The sequence below is a fragment of the Mesoplodon mirus genome, assembly GCF_964341445.2.
Source record: "Mesoplodon mirus genome assembly, chromosome: 2".
Classification (NCBI taxonomy): domain Eukaryota; kingdom Metazoa; phylum Chordata; class Mammalia; order Artiodactyla; family Ziphiidae; genus Mesoplodon; species Mesoplodon mirus.
Genome location: NC_138977.1, coordinates 82,327,416 through 82,354,036, shown reverse-complemented (window position 1 = coordinate 82,354,036; position 26,621 = coordinate 82,327,416). Strand labels below are relative to the sequence as shown.

The following is a 26,621-nucleotide window of genomic DNA, read 5'->3' as shown; positions in this document are numbered from 1 at the left end:
TGCGTCACAAAGTCTGAGTGAGCAGGGACCAGAGAAAGCATTTTCTTGAAAAGCTATTCACTGTGAGGATAACAAAGAGCTGGAGCACTAAGCCATCCACCAGGACATAAAAAAATCATTGTCATAATGGAACCTTCTCTGTAGGGTTATTCTGTGTGGTGAGATTTTACCTGTATGGTTCTAGTTTGAGATGAAAGCAGGGGAGAATATGTAACATTAACATCACAGTTCCCACAGTTGCATGTCTGCATGTTATTTCTTGGACATGAGGGTTGGAATGGGAGAGATTTAGGGGAAGCCTTTGAAATAGATCCTCCTGAAGCAGGGGTGGTGAGTGTAGCATCTGCCATCCTTCCACTCTCACATGCTTGGCTTTTTTTTTTTTTTTTTAAATAACATCTTTATTTGGGATATAGTTCACCTATTTAAAGTGTACAATTAGGGGCTTCCCTGGTGGCACAGTGGTTAAGAATCTGCCTGCCGATGCAGAGGACATGGGTTCGAGCCCTGGTCCGGGAAGATCCCACGTGCCACGGAGCAACTAAGTCCGTGCGCCTCAACTACTGAGCCTGCGAGCTGCAACTACTGAGGCTCACGCGCCTAGAGCCTGAGCTCTGCAACAAGAGAACCTACCTCAGTGAGAAGCCTGCGCACTACAACAAAGAGTAGTCCCTGCTCGCTGCAACTAGGGAAAGCTGCATGCAGCAACAAAGACCTAATGCAGCCAAAAATAAAAAATAAATAAATTTTTTTTAAAGTGTACAATTCAGTGGGTTTTACTATATTTATAGAGTAGTTCAACCATCATTACAATCGATTTTAGAACATTTTCATCACCTCTCTAAAAAAATCTCCTGTACCAATCACTTCCCTTTTCTTCCCACCCCCTAATCCAGCCATATACAAAACTAATCTATTTTCTGACTATAGATTTGCCTATTCTGAACATTTCATATAAATGGAATTGATACAATATGTGGTCTTTTGTGACTGGCTTCTTTCACTTAGCTTAATGTTTTCAAGGTTCACCCATGTCTCAATACTTCCTTTTTTATTGCTGAGTAGTTGTTTTCCGTTGTATGAATAGACATATTTTATTTATCTTTATTTATTCATCAGTTGATAGACATTTGAGTTGACTCTACTTTTGGGCTATTATAACGCTGCTGTGATCATTCATGTACTAATTTTTGTGTGGTCATAAGTATTTATTTCTCTTGGGTATATACTTAGAAGTGGAATTGCTAGGTTATGGTAATTCTTTTGATGAACTGCCAGACAGTTTTCCAAAGTGACTGTACCATTTTACATTCCCATCAGCAGTGTATGGGCGTTCCAATGTCTGCACATCCTTCCAACACTTGTTATGATCAGCCCTTTTGGTTATAGTCATTCTGGTGGGTGTGTAGTGGTATCTCATTACAATTTTAATTTGTATTTCCTTGGTGGCTAATTATATTGAGCATTTTCCATGTGCTTTTTGGCCATTTGCATATCTTCTTTGAAGAAAGTCCATTCAGATCTTTTGCCTGCTTTTCAGTTGGGTTATTTGTCTTTTTATTATTGAGTTGTAGGGGTTCTTTATATACTTTAGATACAGGTCCCTTATTAGACATCTAATTTGCGAATATTTTCTCCCATTGGGTTATCCTTTTACTTTTTTTTTTTTTTTTAAGCTGCGTTTGGCCTTTGTTGCTGCGCATGGGCTTTCTCTAGTTATGGTGAGCAGGGGCTACTCTTTGTTGTGGTGCGTAGGCTTCTCATTGCGGTGGCTTCTCTTTTGCGGAGCACCGGCTCTAGGGCACGCAGGCTGCAGTAGTTTTGGTGCACAGGCTTAGTTGCTCCGTGGCACTTGGGATCTTCCCGGACCAGGGCTCGAACCCATGTCCCCTTCATTGCCAGGCAGTTTCTTAACCACTGTACCACCAGGGAAGTCCACCTTTCACTTTGTTAATGATGTCCTTTGAGGCACAAAAACATTTCAGTTGGCTAAGTCGAATTTAATGACTTTTTTCTTTTGTTGCTTGTGCTTTTGGCGTCATATCTAAAATGCCATTGCCTGATCTAAGGTCATGAAAATTTACACCTATTTTTTCATCTAAGAGTTTTACGGTTTTAGGTCTTAGATTTGGGTGATTGACCCATTATTATTATTATTATTATTATTATTATTATTTTTGGCCATGCCACGCAGCATGCAGGATCTTAGTTCCTCAATCAGGGATCGAACCTGTGCCCCCTGCCTTGGAAGCATGGAGGCTTAATCACTGGACCGCCAGGGAAGTCCCTTAATTTTTGTATATGGTATGAGTTACGGGTCCAACTTCATTCTCTTGCATTTGGATAGTTGTTCTAGCATCATTTCTTTAAAAAATATATGTATTTATTTATTTATTTTGTTTTTGGTTGTGTTGGGTCTTTGTTGCCGTGCACGGGCTTTCTCTAGTTGTGGCGAGCAGGGGCTACTCTTTGTTGAGGTGCACGGGCTCTAGAGCGCAGGCTCAGTAGTTGTGGTGCACGGGCTTAGTTGCTCCATGGCATGTGGGATCTTCCCAGACCAGGGATCGAATCCGTGTCCCCTGCATTGGCAGGCAGATTCCTAACCACTGCCCCACCAGGGAAGTCCCTAGCATCATTTCTTAAAAAGACTATTCTTTTCCCACTGAGTGGACTTAACACCCTTGTCAAATATCAGTTGACTGTAGACATATGGTTTGAGGTTTTTTGCCTGTTTTCTGGACGGTCAGTTCTATTCCATTGATCAATATGCCTGTCCTTACGCTAGTACTATACTGTCTTAATCACCATAGCTTTATAGTAAGTTTTGAAATTGGGAAATGTGAGTCCTCCAACTTTGGTCTTCTTTTTCAAGACTGTTTTGGCTTCTGGGCCCCTTTAATTTTTGTATGAATTTTAGGATCAACTTACCAGTTTCTTCAAAGAAGCTAGCTGGGATATTGATAAGGATTGTGTTGAATACATAGATCTGTTTGAGGAGTACTGCTATTTTAACAATATTACATCTTTGATCCATGAACATGAGATGTTTTTCTCTTTATTTAGATCCTCTTTTCATTTATTTCAATAATGTTTGATGTTTTCATATTATTTTGTTATTTTTAATGCTATTTTAAATGAAACTATTTTGTTAATTTCATTTTTTGGGATTGTTCATTGATACTGTGTAGAAATACAATTGATTTTTGTATATTGGTCTTGTATCCTGCAACCTTGTTAGACTTGTTTAGTAGTTCTAATAGTGTTTTAGTGGATTCTTTAGGATTTTATGCATATAAGATCATGTCAGCTGTGAATATATGTAGTTTTACATCTTCCTTTTCAATAGGATTGCCCTTTATTTCTTTTTCTTGCCTAATTGCCCTGGCTAAAATCTCCAGTACAGTGTTGAGTAGATGTGGCAAAGAGTGGGCATCCTTGTCTTGTTACAGATCTTAGGGGGAAAGCATTCAGTCTTTTACCATGAAGTATCATGTTAGCTATGGGCTTTTGTAGATGCTTTTTTATAAGATTGAAGAAGTTCCCTTGGTTCCTAGTACGTTGAGTGTTTTAATCATTAAAGGTTGTTGCATTTTGTCAAATTTTTTTGGTGTCTATTAAAATGATTGTATGTTTTTTGTCCTTCATTAATAAGGTGTAGTACATTGCATTGATTGATTTTCTTATGTTAAAACCTTGCATTCCTGGGATAAATCACACTTGGTCATGGTGTATAATCCTTTTTACGTTGTGTTCAGTTCGCTAGTGTTTTGTTGAGGATTTTTGCATGTATTCATAAGAGATATTGATGTGTAGTTTTCTTGTGATGTATTTGTCAGGATTTTGTAGCAGGGTAACACTGGCCTCACTGAATTGAGAAGTATTCCGTCCTCTTCTGTTTTTTGGAAGAGCTTGTGAAGGATTGGTGATAATCATACTTTAAACATTTGGTGTTAGAATTCACTAGCAAAGCCATCTGTTCCTGGGCTTTTCTTAATGGAAAAAAAATTTTTATTACTAATTCAAACTCTACTTATTATAAGTCTGTTCAGATTTTCTATTTCTTCTTGAGTCTGTTTTGGTAGAAGTGTCTTTCTAGGAATTTGTCCATTGATACATCTAAGTCATAGGTATATCTTTTTTATTTCTGTGAGGTCAGTAGTGATGTCCCTCTTTTATTCCTGAGTTTAATAAGTGGAGTTTTCTCTTATTTTCTTGGTCATTCTAGCTAAAGGTTTGTCAATATTGATCTTTTCAAAGAACAAACTTTCAGTTTCATTGATTTTCTTTATTATTTTTCTATTCTCCATTTCCTTTATTTCCATTCAAATCCTTATTCTTATTTATTCCTTCCTTATGTTGTTTCAGATTTAGTTTGCTCTTTTTCTAGTTTCTTAAAGTGGAAGGTTAGGTTATTTATTGCATTTTCATTGTTGTCTTCATTATCTGTCTCACAAGACAGTTTGTGAGTGACTAGTGCTGAATCTGAGCCAGTGCATTCAGACCTTCTCCTTTGGGGGCAGAATAACAAGGCAGCTGGATCCATGAGATGGGTATAGAGAGAATAATTGATGAAATACTGGCTTCTCATTGTGATGGAGTCCATGTGGCATTGTAGTTCTGGGGCCAAAACGTGGGCTCTGGAGTCTGGCTGCCTGGGTGTGAGTTCTGTCTCTGTCATTTAGTAGCTGTGAGACTTTGGGCAACTTATGTAAGTTCTCTAAGTCTCAGTTTCCATATTTGTAAAATCAGCATAAAGCTAGTTACTACCTCATAGTGTTGTTGTGAGGATTAAATGAGCTAACACGTGAAGTCTCAGACCAGAGTTGGTACATGGTGAATGCTCAGTCAGGGTTAGCTATCCTGTTGTTGTTGATGATGTTGTTGTTAGGTCAGATGAGCCTATGCTGTGCTAACTCCATGTAAAGTAGCTTCAGAGCCTGGAGTCATGTTTCCATTAATTGTACTTCTTTGCCACCCATCCATGACCTCACCCGCACATGCTACCAGGATGAGCCTCACCTGTGTTTGCTACCAGGCGCCGAGACACATTTCCTACTGAGGTGTGGCAGCCTACGCTGTTACTTCCAAACAGGAAATCTTCTTTTCTCCAAAAGATCACCGTCCTAACTTATTTGATCATCCATCTATCCATACTGTAATGATACTATGAGAACAAAGGCAGGAAATGTATTTTCCTAAGCAAATTTGAAACAAGGTCAGGATGGGAGTACCATAAATTATGAAAACAGTGTCACTAAAAAATTCTCCTTTAAGTTTTATAGTACTTAAAGTTCTCCTCTTGAAGTGGGGATAGAAATGCTCTCTGTGAATGCACCAGAGGAGCTAACATTAAGATTCTGGTACCTGAGGCTCCATGGGGGTAGCACGTTCTCCCATTGCAGCTTCAAGGCACTGGCTGCTATTTATGTGCCCAATGGAATAAAAACAGTATATACATGTTATTCTTATCCTTTAGCCAAAGGATGGCCATTACTTTTAGAAGAAGAAAAAAGGTATAGATCAGTCCTCATCAGGAAACCTTCAGTTAGCTTCCTTTAAAATGAAAATATAGCCAATCTCTAGTTATTTATGAATGGTATTAGTTAAGATAATACTAAAACTTTCAAGCAAAGTAATATTTTCATAAAAATATTTTATTAACTATACCTAGATACTAGTTTTATGTCTTTACCATTTGAATATAAATATTATATTTATTTAATATTAATATATTATTTAATATTAAAACAATAGGTGAGAATTATTTTAATAATATATTGCTTCTCTTCCTGAAAACTCAGAACGTTTTCATGCATAATATATATTTTTCTCCCTCACAGCATCTCTGAGGTTGTTATAGGGAAATAATTATTCCCATTTTACCTGTGGGAAGAAGAAATAAAATATTTCAAAGACATTTTCCCCAAGATCTTCTAGTTAGTAGAATAAGTACAACCAGTACTCAATTACTCAATTATTCATCCTCCCTCCCCTTTCTCTCTCTCTCTTTTTTTCTCCATTAAACTCTTCTTATTAGAAACATCACCAAGTATTAGAAAGGATGTGGATATCCCCCTTATTTCCTCTGGCCCTGTAGGTGCAGAGAAATTCAAGAATACTAGGTTATATATAGGGAAAAAGTGAAGAAAAGAACTCATTAGTCTATAAATTGATAATCAGCTTTCTTAGATATATGTATCATTAGATGAATTTTATCCAAGGATGGGTTGAAAGTAGATTTATTTTTTGGAAGACTGAATTTAGTATGAATTAGTCAAAGATATAGTTATATTAATAATTGTTTTTTTTACCTCTTCATACACGGAGGCGAGCCACTCTTGTTCTTTGTGTAGCCATGATTACAAATAATTATACGAGGATGTGAAAGATGGGACATAGGGGGTGCTGAGAAAACTGATGGGTCATGAGTTCTAAATTAGGCAATTAGAGTGGCCTGGGATCAGCAGCACAGATGTCTCTCCAGGCTTGGGCTCCTTAAACACTTAAATGTCCAATAGAAGTTTCTATGATATGCTGAGAATCTGTAATTAAAAGTTGTTAGGCTAGGGCTTCCCTGGTGGCGCAGTGGTTGAGAGTCCGCCTGCCGATGCAGGGGACACGGGTTCGTGCCCCGGTCCGGGAAGATCCCACATGCTGTGGAGTGGCTGGGCCCGTGAGCCATGGCCGCTGAGCCTGCGCGTCCGGAGCCTGTGCTCCGCAACGGGAGAGGCCACAACAGACAGAGGCCCGTGTACCGCAAAAAAAAAAAAAAAAAAAAAAAAAAAGTTGTTAGGCTAAATACATTTTGTTGCTCTGTGTTATCAATCTGTAAATGTTATTGGCTGTCTACTATTTTCCAAAAATTTTAGGCCAGCCAGAATAAGAGACCACTAGCACTTTGGAAGATCATTTCAAAGAGTGTCAAGACATCAAGTTAAGCTGCACACACTGAAGCAACTGTAAAGTGTGTGTGTGTGTGTATTTATTACACATTTTATCTAGATACTGATTTTTCACAGGAAAGAAATGGATGATGTAGAGGTGAAATCACTAACATCATCAGATAGTGGAGACCACAAGGAACATCTCAGTTCCTGATACTGACTCATTCTGTTTTCTTTTTTGTCACATTCAATTCTACCTGCCAATCTTCAGTACAGGTTCTAAAAGAAACTTCTGGTGTAAAGAGCTAATAGATAAAGTTTGACCATCCTATCTTGCTCCCTCCTGGGGGAGCACTGGGAATAATTTTTGGTGGCTACTGAAATCTTAAGACACTTCCACTCCAGTGAATGATCAAAATAAATTTGAGGGCTTCCCTGGTGGCACAGTGGTTGAGAGTCCGCCTGCCGATGTAGGGGACACGGGTTCGTGCCCCGGTCCAGGAAGATCCCACATGCTGCGGAGCAGCTGGGCCCATGAGCCACGGCTGCTGGGCCTGCGCGTCCGGAGCCTGTGCTCCACAACGGGAGAGGCCACAACAGCGAGAGGCCTGTGTACCGCAAAAAAAAATTTAATTAATTAAAAAATAAAATAAAATAAATTTGAATCCCTGTGAGTGGACCAGGGGTGACTTATAGAAAACAGTAACAATCAGGGATCACCTGACAGATAAGGATTGATTAAACATGTATGTGGATTATCAAGATCATAGCGTATAAATTACCCAGAGACCAGCCATTAATGCTGTGTAAGTGCCTTTACAGTTAAAAAGGGCACATGTGTGCTCTGTTGAATCATAGTCACATTGGGAATTGGTTCTTCCAGAACTTCTAAGTTCACAAACCAATGTTTCTCAACCCATTTCCCTTCTACCCAGCACTCACCACCCCCCCTCGCCCCCATTTCCTCTGAGGATTTTACAACTTCCATTTAAATCTGTAGCCCATCCTAGGGTATAACATTGTCAAAAGTATTCCTTACATGTAGTCCATTTCTAAAAGTTGATGAAAAATTTAATTACTCCACAATCTGAGATAAAGTATAGACAAGAATGAATTTTATAAATTATACAGTACTATACAAATTAGTAATTTTCCTTACTATTGAAAATATAAACATTTCTTCTTCATTTTGATAGAACAGAAGCTAGATTGTTCTCTTATGCAAATGAGAAAATTATTATATTTTTGTCATTTAACAGATTTTGAATTGAGGATCTACCATGTAGGAATAAGCCAGTAGGTTAGGCAGCACAAAGAATATAGACATGAAAGAATTTGCTCTGTGTCCTCAGGCATCTTAAAACTCTTTATCATGTCCTTATACCAGTTTATATTCCCACTAGAGTATATGTGAGTCCCTGTTTTCCCCAACATTCACCACCAGTGGGTGTTATAAAATTTTAAAATTTTTGTTGATTTGATAGGACTTTTTTTGTTTAGGTTTACATTTATTTAACTGAACAAAATTCAATTTGAATAGAGTGGAACGTATTTTTATGTTTATCGGCCATAAAATTTTTCTGTACATTGCCTGTTCATGCCTTTGCTCGTATTTATTGGGTTACATTTTCTTTATTGATTTCATAAGAGCTCTTGCACATTAAGGAAATTGACTTTTCATTATATGTGTTGCAGCCCATCCTGTTTGTAGTTTGTCTTTGATTTTGTTTTAATAAATATTTCTAAATTCCATTTAATTCTTGATAGAAAAGTAATGATTGGGACCAGTTTTTAGTTTGATTTGAAATTTAGATAAATTCTCAGTTTCAATCTTGGCTACTGTGTTTAGTTATTTAATTCTCCAACCTAAGTTCAACTATTAACTGATGTGTCTTTTGGCACATAGGTATGTGCATATAAAGAATCTAAAATGGAGATTTCTTATATCATAATTTTTTTTTATTTTTTTTTTTTTCTGTACGCGGGCCTCTCACTGCTGTGGCCCCTCCCGTTGCGGAGCACAGGCTCCGGACACACAGGCTCCGCGGCCATGGCTCGCGGGCCCAGCCGCTCCGCGGCAATATCATAATTTTTTAATTCTTCGTTTCTGAAAGACAACTAAGTACCATTAATGGTATTCTATTTCTTCAATTAATTATTATTATTACTATTTTGTAGTTTTAGTGACAGTCACTCAAAAGAAATTTAATAAGCAGTTATTGTTAATCACATGCTTGTAAGTTTGAGGAATGTGTCGAGTTCCTCGTCATAAAAGTATGTTTTCACAGTAATGTGTTTTTTCCAATTTAAAAAATTGTCCATTTAAGTAATTATAAGGAGTCATGATCGACACTAACATTTTCATTAACACTTCAGATCAAAGTGGTTTTCATATAAATGTTTTCATAGTTTCACTTGGAACTAACTCTGGGACTGATAATTTCAGTTTTGGCATTTCTAAAAACATACTGTGTTAATAAGTTGCTCCATTGCCATTTTTTTGGTTTCCTTTTCTGTAAAACAAGGCCAGAGAAATGAGGTGCTTCTCAAAGCACTGACGTGTCAAGGACACATGTGGATTTCAAATTGGAAACCTGAAACAAATATGGTAGGAGAACAGCAGAGGCACATACATGTATACTCTTACTATACATGTATACTCTTACTTTTCCTTTTTAAAAATTATTATTTATTTATTTTATTTAGTTTTGGCTGCGTTGGGTCTTTGTTGCGGCACGCATGATCTTACTTGAGGCATGTGGGATCTCTCGTTTCAGTGCGTGGGCTTCTCTCTAGTAGTTGAGTGTGGGTTTTCTCTTCTCTGGTTGTGGTGCGTGGGCTCCAGGGTGCCTGGGCTCTGTAGTTTGCAGCATGCAGGCTCTCTAGTTGAGGCGCGCAAGCTCAGTAGTTGTGGCGTGGGGGCTTAGTTGTCCCGTGGCAAGTGGGATCTTAGTTCCCTGACCAGGGATCAAGCCTGCGTCCCCTGCCTTGTAAGGCAGATTCTTTACCACTGGACCACCAGGGAAGTCCCTGAGTTTTCTTATTATGATTTATGGCTCCATATTGTAAGTCAAAAATATTTTACCAATAGTTTGGAATTCTTATCAAGAGCAATTGTTAAGCACCCAAGTTAGCGAATTTCTATAGTCTCAGTTGAGATCACACTATACATACGTTTTCTGTGTATGTCCTTGGCAGGGAGAGAGGTTGAAAGCAAATGGCTTGGATATGATATATTTTGTAAGGTGCTCTCAGCTTGTCATGCAAATATGACAACTATGTAAATGAACAACAACAACGAAACCGAGAGAAAGTCTTAAACTTTGTGTATAAGTTTTTTTGTTTTTTTTTTCCGGTACGCGGGCCTCTCACTGTTGTGGCCTCTCCCATTGCGGAGCACAGGCTCCGGAAGCGCAGGCTCAGCGGCCGTGGCTCACGGGCCCAGCCGCTCCGCGGCATGTGGGATCTTCCCGGACCGGGGCATGAACCCGTGTCCCCTGCGTTGGCAGGCGGACTCTCAACCACTGCGCCACCAGGGAAGCCCTGTGTATAAGTTTTAATTTTCAAATGTGGAATTATAGTTTATGCCGTGCTGTGATGAAACAGGAATTCTCATCGATTTCCAAGTCTGATTGCAAATGACAAACACACAATTGTCAACTGTATTAAAAAAGGAATACTGAAGCAATGTGGTAGTAAAGTCATTTGGAGACAGGCAGATACGTGGATAAGAAGCCTTTCTGAGGAAGATGATTCTGGAGAATTGTAAAAGAAAACAAGGATCTGTTCGGACATAAGAAGTAGAAAGGTAGTTGGGGATTTTGTATGTGGTTGTGTGTCTGTCGAGTTTGAGAGGAGCAAAGGGAAATTATGCAGTGGTTTGTAGTCACAAGTGAAACAGAGATTTGCAGTTCATGACCAAAAAGCTTGTAATGTTATGGATGACCAGGATCACATCAAATTTCCTTCATGGGAGTAATGCGATCCCAGCCACACTTAAGGTAGATAGTTCTTCCTACTGCTTTCAGGATGGTTAGCAGGGAAAGTGGCTAAAGGAGAGAAGCAAAGAGGTTGTGCATGGTTAGTGTTGAGCTAAATTGGTAAGAAAGGAAAGGAAAATAATTGGCATTAAGAACTTAATGATGGGCTGAAAAGGAAAGAAGGGAGCTAAAACAAGAGATTATTTTATCAAGTCGTTTTAATTTTTCTGATAACCAAAGTTATGCTGAAGATAAACATGTATAATGTTAAAATAGAAGAACATAAAGAGAAAAACTTAAATCACCCATATTCAATATTCTTACTATCCAGAGACAACCACATTCAATATTTTGTAATATTCTTCTAGTTTTTATTTCTATAGTATCAGTTGAGCTCACACTATACATACATTTTCTGTACTATTTTGTTAATCTCACATGTCATAAACCTTCATTCATGACATTAAAATTCTTCATAAATGTAATTTTTAGTGACTGAACAAATAATATAATTTTTAGTGGCTTCTGTATCACCATTTATTTAACCATTTATTTCCTCAAGGTGAAGCATTTGGATAATTTCTAAATTTATTATAAAGAATTCTGAGATAAGCATCTTTGTATGAAAACTTCATTTTTATTATTTCTTTAGGATAGATCTTAATGATATAATTGCCAAGTGAAGAGAATGAACATTTTCAAGGCTCTTCATATATATTATAGTTTTGTTTTGTTTTGTTTTGTTTTTTTGCGGTACATGGGCCTCTCACTGTTGTGGCCTCTCCTGTTGCGGAGCACAGGCTCCAGATGCACAGGCTTAGCGGCCATGGCTCACGGGCCCAGCCGCTCCGCAGCATGTGGGATCCTCCCGGACCGGGGCATGAACCCGTGTCCCCTGCATCGGCAGGTGGACTCTCAACCACTGCGCCACCAGGGAAGCCCTAGTTTTTGTTTTTTTAAGGAAAGTTTTGATCAGTTTATATTTGTCTTACTGAAGCGTAACATTTTAGCACTATTCATTAAAAATATTTGCTAATTTTATTGGTTAAAAGTGATATTTTAAATATATTTCTTGCCTTTATTTACATTTATTTGCTTACCAATGAGGCTGAACATTTTGTTGGGTTTGAGAGTCATTTGTAATTCCTAGAAGTGAGAGATTAAAATATATATGCTATGCATATAAGTACATTAATTGGCATATTTAATATTATTAGCATACAGGACATCTAAAGAGATTGTAGAATATTATTTCAAGTGGAAGAATAAAAAGTAAAGGCCAAGTGATGTAGATCTTCCAAAGCAGACCATAGTCATGAGGGGAACTAAGTAAGTATGGGATCTTGAAGCCCAACATGGAAAGAGTATGGAATAGACAAAGAGCAGGAAACTCAAAGGGCTGGGTGGAGATGAAGGCCAGACACTAAATGAGGGAGGTGCCCTCATTGAGGGAGAGGGACTCACTATGGTCCTCCACCTCCATCTCCACCAGGCCTCGGAAGCTTCTCAAGCTTTCCAGGCAGGCTCTTGTTTATGCAAGTCTGTATTTCCCTCAAATTTGGCAGTTTCCAAGGGTATGGATCTTTTGTATACCCTCTCTCCCACCCACCCAGTGTGTCTCTTAAATGTGTAGTTAATTGCTTTTAATAATGGAGGTTGCTGAGACTATATTTTGTATATTTTTTGTTTCTTGGCCCTGAAGTCTGTTTTCCATAGTGTGTACATTCTTTTGAATTAAAGAACCATAAAACTACCAGAGAAAACTAGAAATGGAGAGGACTGCAGAGTTTATGCACAATACATTTAGCAATGAAGTTAAGGACTGCGGGTGTTGGTTGGCTCAAACCTAGATTTAAAAAAATAATATTCCAAAATGCTGCCTGATGGTTAACAGCACTCACACTATATATTTGTGCTTTTACTGCTTATGACTGAATGCCGTGCCATGAAAAACGTTTTGCCCCATATTACTGACACAGTATTATGGCACCACCCTTCTCCTAGCTGCTCAGGCTGAAACGTGAGTCATCCTGGACACTGCCATCCCACAGGTCATCCATTAGTCAGCTCTGTCCACCCTGCCTTTATGATACTACTCAAAGTCAACTTCCCTTCTCACAACCCCAGGGTTACCAGGCTAGTGTAAGCCACCATCATCCCACCCCTGGATGACCAGAACAGCCTCCAGCCCATCTCTCCTCCTTTGCATGCCTGGGATCTCTTTTCTACACCAGAGTGATCTGAAGAAAAAAAAAATCAGATCTCATCATTTCTCTGCTCAGAATCCTCCATTAAGCCCAACAGAATCAAAGTCCTTGCCTATAAGCCCCTCATCTGACCTCTGTTTGCTCTGCTCACCCTACTTCAGCATCACTCTTTTCTTGCTATTCTTCAGACACCCCAAGCTTCCTCCCCCACTGCAATCTTGAGAGAAAAAGGACAGCCTCCATTTTTTCCTCCTAACTCTGCTTTATTCTTCCTCATAGCATTTGTCACTATGCCCCCTCCCCAAAACATATATATTTGCTTGTTCATTATGTTTCCCCAGTATAACAGGAAGGATCACATCTGTCTTGGTCACCACTTTATCTTCAGGGTCTAGAACAAAGACAGTTGATGACCAGTAACCATTTGTTGAATGATCAAATGACTCATATAACCAATTCAAAATTGAGTGTCTTGAGAAGTTACCATTTGCTCTTAGAAAATTAAGTTCATTATGTCTAAACTGTTTGCTTCAGTACTATTTTATGTTGTCCTTTTTCTTGAACATACACTCTTTGCTAATTTTAGCATTCTATCTAAACTAATCAGCCTTGCAGTTGATCTTTTAAAGATGTCCTCGTGTTTCTAATTAATGACTTAACCAGTGTTTATAGATCCACAGCAGCTAAAGTTTTAATCTGCTAGATTCTTCTTTGTACAGTTTCTATTATTTCCATATTAAAAAATTTTTTTCTTTACAATATCTACTTCTATGTTCTCAAAAAGTAAGAGCCTCTTTAAGAAAAAAAAATGTTCGCAGTCTGTTAAAGACAGCATAACTTATTTAGTACCTTGACAGCCATTCAAGCCCCAGACAATATTCAATTTCTTGGTTGATTAAGGTATTATATTTATAAAATATATTATGTTTAAGGTTAATGCCAATATTGATAATACCCAATTCTTGAAATAAAAAAAATTCTTCAGGAAAGAAGTTTTTTTTTGTTTTTTTTTAATCACAAAGTAAAGAGATTCAGAGAAGTGCATGTTTTAAAGTTGTGAGGTTTGTGATTGCCGTGTTAGTAACCTAATATGACTGTAAATCAGAATGCAGCCTACTGGCATCCCTGGCAGGAAGCTTTTGCCCATGGACTTTGGTCAGTTTGATAACACTCCCTACCTGTCTCTGTAGCACTTAGTGCCTGCACAGCAGGTGATGATGCATTTCACCCGGTATTTTATGTTTTAATTGTTTGATATTTAATTATCTCTCCAAAAAGATTATTAGCTCCTAGTTAATAGAATCCACATCAGGGTCCAGGTCTTTGACTGCTTTCTCCCCCTGTGCTTGAGTACGTCCCAGAATATTATTGAAAATAAATACGTTTGGATGGAAAAGCACAGTACTTGGTAAATCCAGAATGGTAGGGGATCTCTGTGGTAATTTAGAGGAAATCAGTAAAACACCATTTAATTATTAAAGAGCAAAACTTACATAATACTTTGCAAGATCACACACTTCCTGAGCTCTCATTATCCTGATTGTTCATTGGGGGTGGGGGTGGGGCAGTCGACCTTTTACATTATGACTTTTCTCTAGCAAATGTATGGAACACAGGGCTTGGATTTTACACATTATTTATGACTTTGTAATAGATATCTCCTCTCCATTTGCATTCAATATTTATTCTGAACTTCCTCTTTTAAAAATAGAGTCTGTTAAAACTACAACAGGATATATAAGGGTAAAATGAGACACTACGGTTTGCTATGGTAGAGGGGCAGAAAGGGATCACTTTAAAATCTAACAGGTTTCTAAGAATTAATGAAGAATGCTGCCTAAGATAGAGGAAGAGTTTAGGGAGAGAATTGTCTTTAGATTTAAATTCGATTCTGTGACTTTTATAAATTATCATTTTACTCACCGAGCATTAAACGTTTTCCTCCCTGGCTCCAAAGATACCATCTTATTCCAAAGGGAGTTCCCTGGCGGTCCAGTGGTTAGGACTCCGTGCTTCCACTGCCAAGGGTGCGGGTTCCATCCCTGGTCAGGGAACTAAGATCCTGCACAGCCGCAAGGCAAGGCCCCCATCCCCACCCCCAAATGTTCCAAAGGTTTTCTGTAAGTACAGAAATGCCTGTCACTGGCAGGCTCAGAGCAGCAAGGTCAAGGGTGGGTAGGTAGCTAGAGAGGTAGGTGATTAAGAGGAAAGAAAGGAGAGGGAGGAAGAAAGGAAGATTACTTATCTAGATTTGGTAAAATGTGATCTCTGAGAGCCAGAGTGCCTGGGTTCAAATCCTCATCTACTATTTACTAGCTCTTTGTCTTGATCAAGTTATTCTATTTCTTTTGCCTTAGTTTACTCATCTGTAAAATGGAGACATTACTAGTACCTACTTCAAGATATATTTATGAGGGATGCATGTGTTAATATATGTGAAGCACTTAGTAACAGTGTCTTGTATCTGACAAGGGCTATAGAGAGAAGTTAGCTACAGTGATTTTATTATAGATGGAGGTGATGAGTTTAAGTAAAAGTTAGGAAATTTAGGTGATGATTCTGCTTTGTGCCTCTTCATTGGCTGCTTCCCCAAATGTACCCTTGTCAGTGTTGTATGTAATAAACATGGGTGCTCCTCATGTCTGCCTGTGACAGGCAGGTGGAGAACACTAGAAGGACTGCTTTTGTGACAAATATAAATTTTAAACTAAAAAAAAAAGTATCCCTGGCTTGAGTAAAGCTTGGGAAGGAAGGAGTTGGTTGGATATGGCATAGGATTATACTTTAATTTATTGGATAAATCTCTCTGTCACTTTGAGAAGTTAGAGACAAGCTCTGTAGTAGGCATAATTAACATAATATTGTAAATCTTCTGGATTAACTCATGCAGTGCTGATGCTGGAACCCTAGATTCTGAAAAAGAAAGTTAGTAGAACTGATCCACACCCACCTCTCTCTGAGTCAGTGTTCCCTGTCATGATGAACATTTCCAAGAAGTAGGGACTCAGTCCCGCATATTCCCAATACGGGTGAACCTAAAGACAGCAAAGGGGGTGAGCTCGGGTAAGGGTGAGAGGAGATCCCACTGCAGCCCAGCCTGGCCAATTTAAACCCTCTGAAGTTCCTGGTAACCTGAGAAAGGAAGGGAAAATTCGTTTTACTTCAAAACAATCATCCCAAAGCACTTCATTCTCTCTTGGGTTCCTTTCCATAATACCATGTACCTGGCTCTTACTACTGTATTTAAGATGTCTGCTGCCTTGCCTATGCCCACATTAAATAGCTCTACTATGTAAGCAGGACGTACTTGACATATGATTTAAATGAGGGTAGATATATGCTTTAAGAGTGTATTCCACTAGACATCTAATGGATTCCAACTTAATTTTTATAATAATAATAAATATACTTTCCCTTGTAAGACAGGGACCGTGCAGGATGGTCCCCCGCCACTCTGGCCACACACACACATTTTCCTTCCCTGCTGTTTCTTTTCTTCTCTTTAGCTCTTTCATAATCTAACATACTATATGTTTTACTGGTCTATTCATTCAATGTCTGTCTCCCCCGATGAGACTATAGGTTCATGAGGGCAGGGATTTTTGCCTGTTTTGCTTACTGTTATAGCCCCAGTACCTAGAACAGTGCCTGCCACTTAGAAGGTACTTGATAATATTGATTGAGTGAATGAAATACACAAATATTAGTTATTATAATTTTACTCTTTAAAGCAATTGTACCATTTGAGAAGATGCCATTTAAAATTTTTAAATGAAAGCTCTTGGATTCTTTTCTAATGTCCAGTTAAGATAAACTCGTCAGCCCAGATATGGCAATGTCCATTATTTAATTTTTCCTGTTGATACCGTTAATGGGATATTTAACAAATTAACCGAAAGAGAATACATAAAAGTAGAAAAAGACTTTTTGATCTAAAGTAGTGGTGGAAGAGGGCAGGTAAAGGGACTACCTTAGAGCTCATCTTGTCTCAAGCTTCTATTTTGCACTTGTATTTTTTTTTTTCTTTACTGTCTCAGATCTGCCTGCTGTCAGTCCACTCTAAAAACAAAGTTGCCTTGTTAAAACAAAGGATGCTCTTCCAGGGATGACCAAGGCACGCCAGAGCTATCAGAAGTTAAGGCAGCAAATGTAACACGTGTCTACTCTGATGCCACTGACACATAGTTTTTATACTGATACATCTCCCTACATCGAGGGCTATGTAATAGGAGTCAGTGTCACTACCAGTAGAAGGGATGACTTACTTTTTCCGTGTACTTGTCTATATTGTGTGCATTTATAATAACTTGTGTGCATTGTTTTTGCCAAGATCGTAGATATCTGTGTGCCATATATGTATTTTTAAAATTAGCTCTGTTCAAAGCAAAAGTAGGGAGAAGTTGCTCATTTTTTGTTTAGGGCAGGCGGTAGTTTTAATTATTGCTTTTAGATATCCAGTGAAAAGCTGCCCTGTCCTTACCACCTTACTCTTAAAATTTATCATCCTGAGTGGGTTTGTTTCCTATGTTTTTGCATTCTTGGTAATGTTTGGTATAAGAATTCACACATAAACACACACGCACACACACTGTCTCTCTCTCTCTGTCACATGTGCTCACCCACTTGACCGACACCCATTCATACACCAAACCTCCAAACCAAAAATATTCTTCCTAATGCTTAAAGCATGTCACACATCCAGAATTTATAAAAATTCTTATATAATATACTCAATTATTCTTATATACAAGGCAGATTTTCTGGGTTCCTTCTGTAGTCAAAGGAATTTAGTCTAAAGTCAGTAGTTTTTTGGAAGTACTGCCTTAGTATCGTTGAAAAATTGCTTCCATTTTCCTTTCATCAGAACCTAGCAATTTAGTTTTATACAATATTTAACATGATTATAATCTTAGACTTGTTCTGGATTTTGACCCTTTACTAAGTAACCTGCTGATAATTTTCTTGTCACTACTGATACCTTTAGATTATTTCCTTTGGGAGTGATAAAACTGTTTCTCTTTAAAAATATAAGTAGATAAACAGATTTAAAACTTTCTTGTCACTCTGGCCTTTTTACTTCCCATCCTGGCTACTTCAAATTGCTAAAGTTTATGGGATTTAATAAGGTTCGCAATTACAGAATAACAACTAAGGGAAAACTTGAGTTCACAAGTTTGAAATGTTTGTTTTAGGAAGAGTTTCAGATTTGTTCCTCTCTTTGTATGCTGTGGAGCTCATGTTAATCCTGGTTCAGGTGGTCCCAGATGTCACAGGTTAGCTTTCAGGAACCCTCCTCCAGTCCATCTTCTGGCCCCTTCTCCCCTTATCTCCTAGCTGCCTGAACTGACAAACTCAACCCCCAGAGTGGGTTCCATCTCTTCACTGCTTGAAGAGGAGTGTATTTACTCTGCTTAAGTGCTTCAGGTCCTCCTGATCCATTGTTATGTATGGACCGTTTTTATTATCCATGAATCATGTTTTACCGCTCCTTTTTCTTTCTCTGTCCCTTCTATTTTTCTCTGCGTCTTACCAATAAATCCATTTCCAGTTCCAAATGGATGAAGTAAAATAAATGAGGGTTTAGTTCTTGTGTAATTTTTGCCTCTACCTTTTTTCTGCCAGGCTTATCATAAACCCAGTTATTGGTAGTGATTAGTAGAAAAGATGCAGGGCACTCACTCCAAGTTACCTACCCCAGATAACAATGAAAAGAAAAAAAACAATATTTGCTAAAAATAGAACATTTCTAAGAAATCATAGTAGTATTTTTTGAGTACTTTCTATATGCCAGGAAATTTTCTAAGCACTTTATATGTGTGTTCATACATAAAGTGTTTAGAACTCAACAACTCAAGTGAAGTAAGAATTACTGTTTTCTTTGTCTGCAGCAAGCAGAACAATGTAATGGACATCCATCTTGTTTCTAGGAAGGTGAATTTAAAAAATTATTTGTTTCCTTTTAGTCAGTATTGGTGTATGAATAAAATATTTAAGTTAAATTTCCTTTTCTATGAAATGTCAGAGCTTTTGTCTTCTTGGGTCTTCCCCAGATGCATTCGTTACAGTAGGTTTGCTATTAAATTTTCAGGCTGCTGTTGAGCGTTTTGTATCTGGCAATTTTAACACCTCCCTTCTTTCTGTACCACCCACTCAAGTTCATTTCAGGTGCCCTTAGCAAATGACTCCCAAGGCATTTAAGTGGCCAAAGCTCATTGACCAATGAGGAGAGGTGTGCCATGTATAACAGAGTTACGCAGTTCCTGGATCAGGAGTGAAGTTTGCTTAAGGAAAGCTTTTGTTACCATTAGCCTGTTGCATCCAGATTTCAAGACTGGAAAGGTAGGGGACACCTTATTTGTTGTAATTGGAAGAGAGGAGTTGGTTAAAGTAATTTAGATCATGTAGAATGAACAAATGATCTGTTTTGTTTTTAACTGAAGGCAAAAAAAAAAAGAAAAAGAAAAAAAAAGGAAGTTTGTGAGAATTTCAAATGCTGCACAGTTTGTCTTACTAGCAGCAAAACCGAAATTCCTAAGCTAAGAACATTTTTGTAAAAACTTATTTTGTCTAGCATCTCTTCACTTTAACAAAATTGAAAAAACTAGGTGGGAAAAAAGTCATGTTTTCATAGATTGCTGCTATTTTAATTATGGGACAAAAGGCAGGAATTTATCAATAATGTCCACATTTATTTTCCAAAGTCATTTCAGAGTCAGTCGTTAAAGAAGAAATTTTAAGTGACATGTGGTAAGGAAAAATGAGAAATTAATGGAATTAGCTCTTGAGAGTTACTGCACAGAAGTTAGTGATAATGACTTTTCCTCTGAGTAAAGTGCTGGTATAAGAAGACTCTCTTGTATCAATCATTTTTTTCAAACCAATAGTAAAGTTTATAAAATGGAATTAGTTAAGTGTAGGTTTATATACTTTAAAGACTACATAAATTCGTTTCACTTTTATTAGAACGAATAGTTTAGTTATATTTTATGTGCTGTTTAGATTTGTTCTAATATTAACTCAAAGAAACCAGAGATAAAGAATCTTTATTCGCTTCTTTCTACCTGGAAATGGAGCGATTTGGATAGCATTTAAAGCTAATCCTGAAAAGAAAAACCCTCTTTATTATGAATAAAGTATGATGAATCAATGTTGCGACAAAATGTGTACATAAAAAAACATATTATTATACTTATTCATTAGCCTACATCTAATGTTTAGTATCAGAAGGTAAGTTTGAGTTCAAAGAAAAGTTTAACTGGTTTCCCATGATTGCTTTTTCCCAGAAATGGCTTAATATGGACTTTAAAAGCTGTAAATTTAAAAGCTGTAAATTTCTAACAGAAATTAGATAATATATTTGTTTAAAAATATAATATGAGAGATGGTACCATCTGGTAAAAATTTTTTTTAATTTTAATTTTATATTGGACTATAGTTGATTAACAACATTGTGTTAGTTTCAGGTGTACAGCAAAATGATTCAGTTATACATGTATCTGTTCTTTTTCAAATTCTTTTCTCATTTAGGTTGGTGCAGAATATTGAGCAGAGTTAATTTTAGTGTTTAGTTAAAACTCTATTTTTGTTTAACTTGTAAAGAGAATTTGTTTAGTGCACATTATCACTAGGTATAAATGCCCAGTGATTTCAGTTATCTCAGTTTCTCCCATTTTCAAAAATTATTTTTATATGCTCCTTTAAAAGACTTGCATCCTGAAATTTTCTACTTACATTAGATTTGTTCATAATGCCACTTTATGAGAAGTTTACTCTCGAGATCTCCCTCATAAGTCTCTTGCTGTGGTTGACTCTTTGGGGGAGGTGGATGTGGATCGAGCACCAGTCACGGAGTTAACTATTCACAGCAGCCATCTTCTCTGGTACAAGTAAATGCTGTTTCTCAATTCCAAGCTGAGGTTCAAAGGTTTAGACTAACTTCACAGATCAGAGGTCAGGCACGAATTGCTGCAATTTGTAGTTCAGTTCTGCCGATATGACAGAATTTCACAGCTATGATGATTGCTTTTTCCACTTCTGCACACAGGCCAGGCCGGGCAGTTAACAGCATAATTTGTACAAGTCAGCCCTTGGCACCCAAGTTTAATGAGTAACTAGCTGGTGCCTTAGGTTTCACTGGTACAAAGTGCACATTATAAAAAGGGTCAAATGTCAATGCACAAAGATGGAGGGGGGTGGGTAGTGATATATCAATAACCACCACCTGTGAATCATATGTAAAGAATTAGTAACTTGCATTAATTTTAAAAATAATTTCTGTGATGTGAACGTTAGCGTGTTTGTTTTGTTTGCTACTAAAAGAGGTAGATTATTTTATTAAATGTTAGCAAGAAAGAACGATCTGATTAGAGATTATTGACAACCGTAGAAAGCGAAATCGCAGGCTCTGTTTACTCCTTTCATGGGGTCTCTGATTTCTCAAAAACTTCCCCAAATGTTCCAGCTTTTCAAGAATCTAGGGAACAAGTTGGGTAACGAGGTATTTCTGAGCTCATGATATTTATGAGTATCTAACGTTCTCTACTTTTCATCCAAAAAGTTAAACTCCTATCTTTATTTCTAACCCAAGTTGAGAATATCTTTTACTGTTTAAAGTTGAATATTGAGATGCTTCAAAAAAATTCTTAGATGTTGGGCCTTAAAAATCCGTGGGTTTGCCATTCACAGTTTTGACTTCTCATAAATGACTCTGAAGCTGCAATATAAATACATATAGAGTAATTTGTCACTTTTGTTATAACACAAATTTTAGTTTTCCACTCTTCCAGACTGGGGTGTAGAAGCAATCAGATTCTTCCATAGAGCAAAATAATTAAGAGCACAGATTCTGGTCTCAGACCTCCTGGGTTTGAATCCCAGCTTCATCATTTACAGTTAAAGGACCTGAGCAAATGGGCAGCCTCCCTCTTTTTAGTTCCCTCATCTCCAGGATGAGTATAACCATAGAATTTGCTTTGTGGGGTTGTAGTAATGATTAAATAAGACAGTGTACACGAAATGCTGAGCACGGTGCCTGGTGCATAATAAGTACTCTGTGAATATTAGCTGTTATTAATATTATTAAGTTACATGCTTTGTGAACAAGCCTCCCCTACCCTGTACATCATCCCAACTTGTTTAGGCTTGGTCTTTCCTCTGTTCAATTCAGGAGGGACACAAGATAAGGCATAGTTGGGTAAGGCGATCTGGGAATGTTTTTAGATGCATTCTTTTTGAATATCATGGGGAAGTGTATTTTTAAATTCCTCGGTTTCAAGTCTAGCACTCTTTTATATGCTAGTTTTTCCCCCTAATTGATTTGCTGTCACGTGGCAAAAGCTGTAAAAAAAGATAAATCCAAATCATCTGGTTTCCTTTGAGAGTTATTTTCCTTCTGCCCTTTGGTGAGAAACATATGAGTTAAAAAAGAAAAAATCCATAAATGATACCATACTAGTGGGCTAAATTCTATCCCCGATGATATGTATTATACTTACTAGAATTCATTCTTTCTTTCCAGAAACACCAGAAATGAAAATCTTAAAAAAGTGATTTTCTGTGTTCTATTTCTTCATTTTATTCCTATGCAACACAGAAGTGGCATTTGAATAAAAATGTGATACTACCAATGACAATATATAAATTATGTGCTTAGCATTAAAAAAGTAACAATCCCTCACACTAAAGTATGAAGCACCTACTCTGTGCTAGGATTGTGTGTGGGACACTGGGATTATAGTAATGAGTCAGATCTAGATTCTGCCCCAGGCAAGTTTACGACTGCCTGGAGAAGACTGCTATTATACCAACTACTGTAAAGTTAAACCATATGAAGTTACCGGTATTCTACCATTTTTGTCCCCCCAAACAGCAATTTCATGAGGTTCAAGCCAGTGTTATGAGAAGTGCTGTGAGGGATTTTATGATGTTTCAGGAATGTTTTGAGGGGCTCCAGGGATGACCTCTGAGGAGTCACATGTAAGGATGAGAACAAGCTGGCTAGGTAGGAGCATTGGTGAGCGTTTAAGGCACTGGGAACAGCAAGTGTTAAGGGGGAAGTGACACAAGATGAGGCTGGAGGAGCAGCCAAAGTCTTCCTTATACCTCTTACTAGGGATACTGATTTTATTCTAAGGGCAGTGGAAGAGAGTGTAGAGGTTTAAGCGGGAGGGTGACATGATCAAATTGTGTGTTTTTAAAAGGTCACTTTGCCTGTCTTGAGAGCCAGATTGATTGCAGCAGGCAAGAGTGGATGGGTCAAAGTCAGCTGGGATACTACTGCAGGCATCCAGGCCGGAGTTGATGGTTGGCAGTTTACATGATGCGTTCAAACGTAGTGTCTCATTTTATCCTTGTAACGACTCTCACATGTGGTGTTACTTGCAGCTTCAGTATACCGGTGAGGATGCTGAGGCCAAAAAAGCTAAGTGGCATACGGGTGGTCTCACACTGCTGGCGGCAGAGCGAGAACCAGAACTCTGTTACTAGACTGTTGCCCTGGTAGTCTCCCGGTAGCTTTAGGCCCGTGTACTAGCGTCCCTGGGTGTGGGCAACTGGTTTATCTTTAGAAAGGATTTGTTTTTAAGAAACAGAATTCTCATTTGTTGGTGGAGGAGTCGGGGGTGAGAAAGTGATTTTTAGCCTCGGTTTATGCGTGAGAGTTGAGAGAAGCAGAACGTGACATGGAACTTGATATTAGATTGGAACATCCTTTGGGAAACAATACATTTATTAATTTCATATACTTATTTACACCCTGCCTCATTGCAAAAGTGGATTTGAACAGCTTTCAAAAATACATATGGTAGACTAAAGAAGAGAGGGTAAAAAAATCAGGGTAGGCAAATTAAGATGATGCCACAGGCGTCATAAGTCCAACAAACGATTGCCCTCAGATCTCACCATTTGTTGAAGAAGGACCCATGAGTAACTCTTAAGATTCACATGCCTGAAAAATTGAAAACAAACCAGTGTTCTGCTCAGAACAGCTTTTTCTTCTACTGGAATCTAAGAAAATTTCCCCAGTTGGTCTTCCTAAAGACTTCATGATATAATGGACAATATCCATAGCTTTTTCACACAACGAGGAGTGGGTGAGGGGTTGGAATGAATTAATTAACCCAGTTTATGTCTAGAAATATTTCTTTTCTCTAAGAACTTCCCCACAAATTTTACATGACCTTCAGTAAGACAGTTTCCTCCACAGTAAAATGGAGGATTTGTACTAGAGATCGACTTCTCAAGGTGCCCCGAGACACCCAATGTTGTGTCAGGAGGAGTGTGAAGCCACGGGAAGAAAGTAGCATGTGGGTTTCGCTTGAAGATTTTTATGACAAAATAATATTAAAATATTTACGAAATGGGTTATGTTTGGAGCCATTCTGGAAAATTGGATTTTTCTGGAAACAAATAGTCCGAAGTGTTTTATTTGGGGGAAATTTTCTGTTACTTGAATAGCTGTGAAAGGCACTTCAATAATTCTTCTTCCCATCATTAAGATTTAGCACAAAACTATATAGAACCTATAATTTCATTTATATATTAATAATTTGATTCCAATTCATAGATTTTACATGTCCATTACCATGATATTATTTCTCAAAGGAAAAAATTTGCCATTACAGAGAGAAAACTTACAATTCTGCACAAATATGTGCCAGGAATGGTGCTTTACAAGTATTTTCTCTGTTCTCCATGCAGTCCTGCAAGGAATTAGCTCCACTTTATGGATGTGGAGACTGAGGCTCAGAAAAGTTGAATAAATTTGTCTGGATTCACTTAACTCGTAAATGAATAGTGCAGGAGTCTACATTTTATTCAGTTGCCTTGACAGGGTAGAATTAATTTCAGGACACGGCTTGTGTAATTTGCACATTTATTTTTATTTATCAAACACTGTGATGCTGATCATGATGCTGATCATTAAGTATTATCCAGGATGTAGCATTTAGAAAATTGACCTCACAGATGAGGGTGAGGATTATATGCTTTGAGATGTACAGAGTTTAACAGCAATTACTCTATGATTTATTTGAGGGTGTGGCTTTTTTATTTTTTTTAATAGATCATTGATAATAAGGATTAAAGCCAGCTCATGATTTAGTTTTTTTTTTTAGCATCTTTATTGGAGTATGATTTAGTCTTTTGTTTTTTGGGTTTTTTATTTATTTAATTTATTTACTTTTGGCTGCGTTGGGTCTTCGTTGCTGCGCACGGGCTTTCTCTAGTTGTGTCAAGCGGGGGCTACTCCTTGTTGTGGTGCTCGGGCTTCTCACTGCAGTGGCTTCTCTTGTTGCAGAGCACGGGCTCTAGGCGCGCAGGCCTCAGTATTTGTGGCACGTGGGCGCAGTAGTTGTGGCTTGCAGGCTCTAGAGTGCAGGCTCAGTAGTTGTGGCGCATGGGCTTAGTTGCTCCGCTCCGCGGCATGTGGGATCTTCCCAGACCAGGGCTCAAACCCGTGTCCCCTGCATTGGCAGGCGGATTCTTAACCACTGCGCCACCAGGGAAGCCCTGATTTAGTTTTATTGCTTGTGTTCCCATAAAGTTATGAATACCATTGAATGCCTTGCCAGTCATTGCAATATAGAGATAGTTATGGCAGAATAATTTTGGAGCTGTAACTGACTTTAGAAGCCATTTATTTATTTGTTTGTTTGTTTGTTTTTGCTGCACTGGGTTTTAGTTGTAGCACATGGGATCTTCATTGCAGCATGCGGGCTTCTTAGTTGCGGCATGCAGACTCTTAGTTTAGGCATGCATGTGGGATCTAGTTCCCCGACCAGGGATCGAACCAAGGCCCCCTGCATTGGGAGCACGGAGTCTTACCCACTGGACCACCAGGGAAGTCTCTAGAGGCCATTTAATTGGCAGGTTCCAAATTGTGCTCTGTGGTCCTAAAGATCCTATGGTGTTTCCATACAGCCCCCATGGATGATGGAGCAGAATGGGTGGAGATGCTTCCCCATATCATCCCCAACCACCAGTTTAGCCAGCTCCTGTTTTATCAGTTTGTTTCTGCATCTAGGTAAATTTTTGGTGGAAGAAAGGATGCTACACCTAAAAAAACGAAGCAAAACAAAACAAATATTAAAAAACCAGTTTGAAAACTACTGGTAATCCAACTCTTTTACTTCTTCAGGGGAGCAAACTTTGGCTCAGCCAGGTAAAATAATTTGTCTGAGAACACAGAACAAGGCATGGCAGAGCTAGAGTTAAAATCCCAGTCTTCTAGGTGCTCCGAGTCTGGTGTTGCGGCCACTGTGCCTTTTTTTTTTTTTTTGCGGTACGCGGGCCTCTCGCTGTTGTGGCCTCTCCCGCTGCGGAGCACAGGCTCCGCGGCCATGGTTCACGGGCCTAGCCGCTCCGCGGCTTATGGGATCTTCCCAGACCGGGGCACGAACCCGTGTTCCCCTGCATCGGCAGGCGGACTCTCAACCATTGCGCCACCAGGGAAGCCCTGTTCCCTGTCTTTTCAAGGATAGGAGGAGGAATAAAGGGTTGCGTTTCTTGGTTTGTAGAGACTATGATAATTAGTAATAGTAATTCATTTTTTG

The 26,621-nt window shown here is 38.3% G+C and overlaps 1 protein-coding gene across 4 annotated transcripts in view; it reads left to right on the top strand.

Moving 5' to 3' along the window:
• RBM47 (RNA binding motif protein 47) overlaps window positions 1–26,621 on the top strand; it is a 164,229-nt gene that overhangs the window by 100,801 nt on the left and 36,807 nt on the right. The window contains exon 1 of one of the 4 annotated variants that reach the window (XM_082637487.1): window positions 19,164–19,410. The exons of the other annotated variants lie outside the window; for them this stretch is intronic. The gene's annotated coding sequence lies outside the window, so the exon portion shown is untranslated. Of the gene's footprint in view, window positions 1–19,163; window positions 19,411–26,621 lie in introns of those variants that run through there. 4 annotated transcript variants of the gene reach the window in all.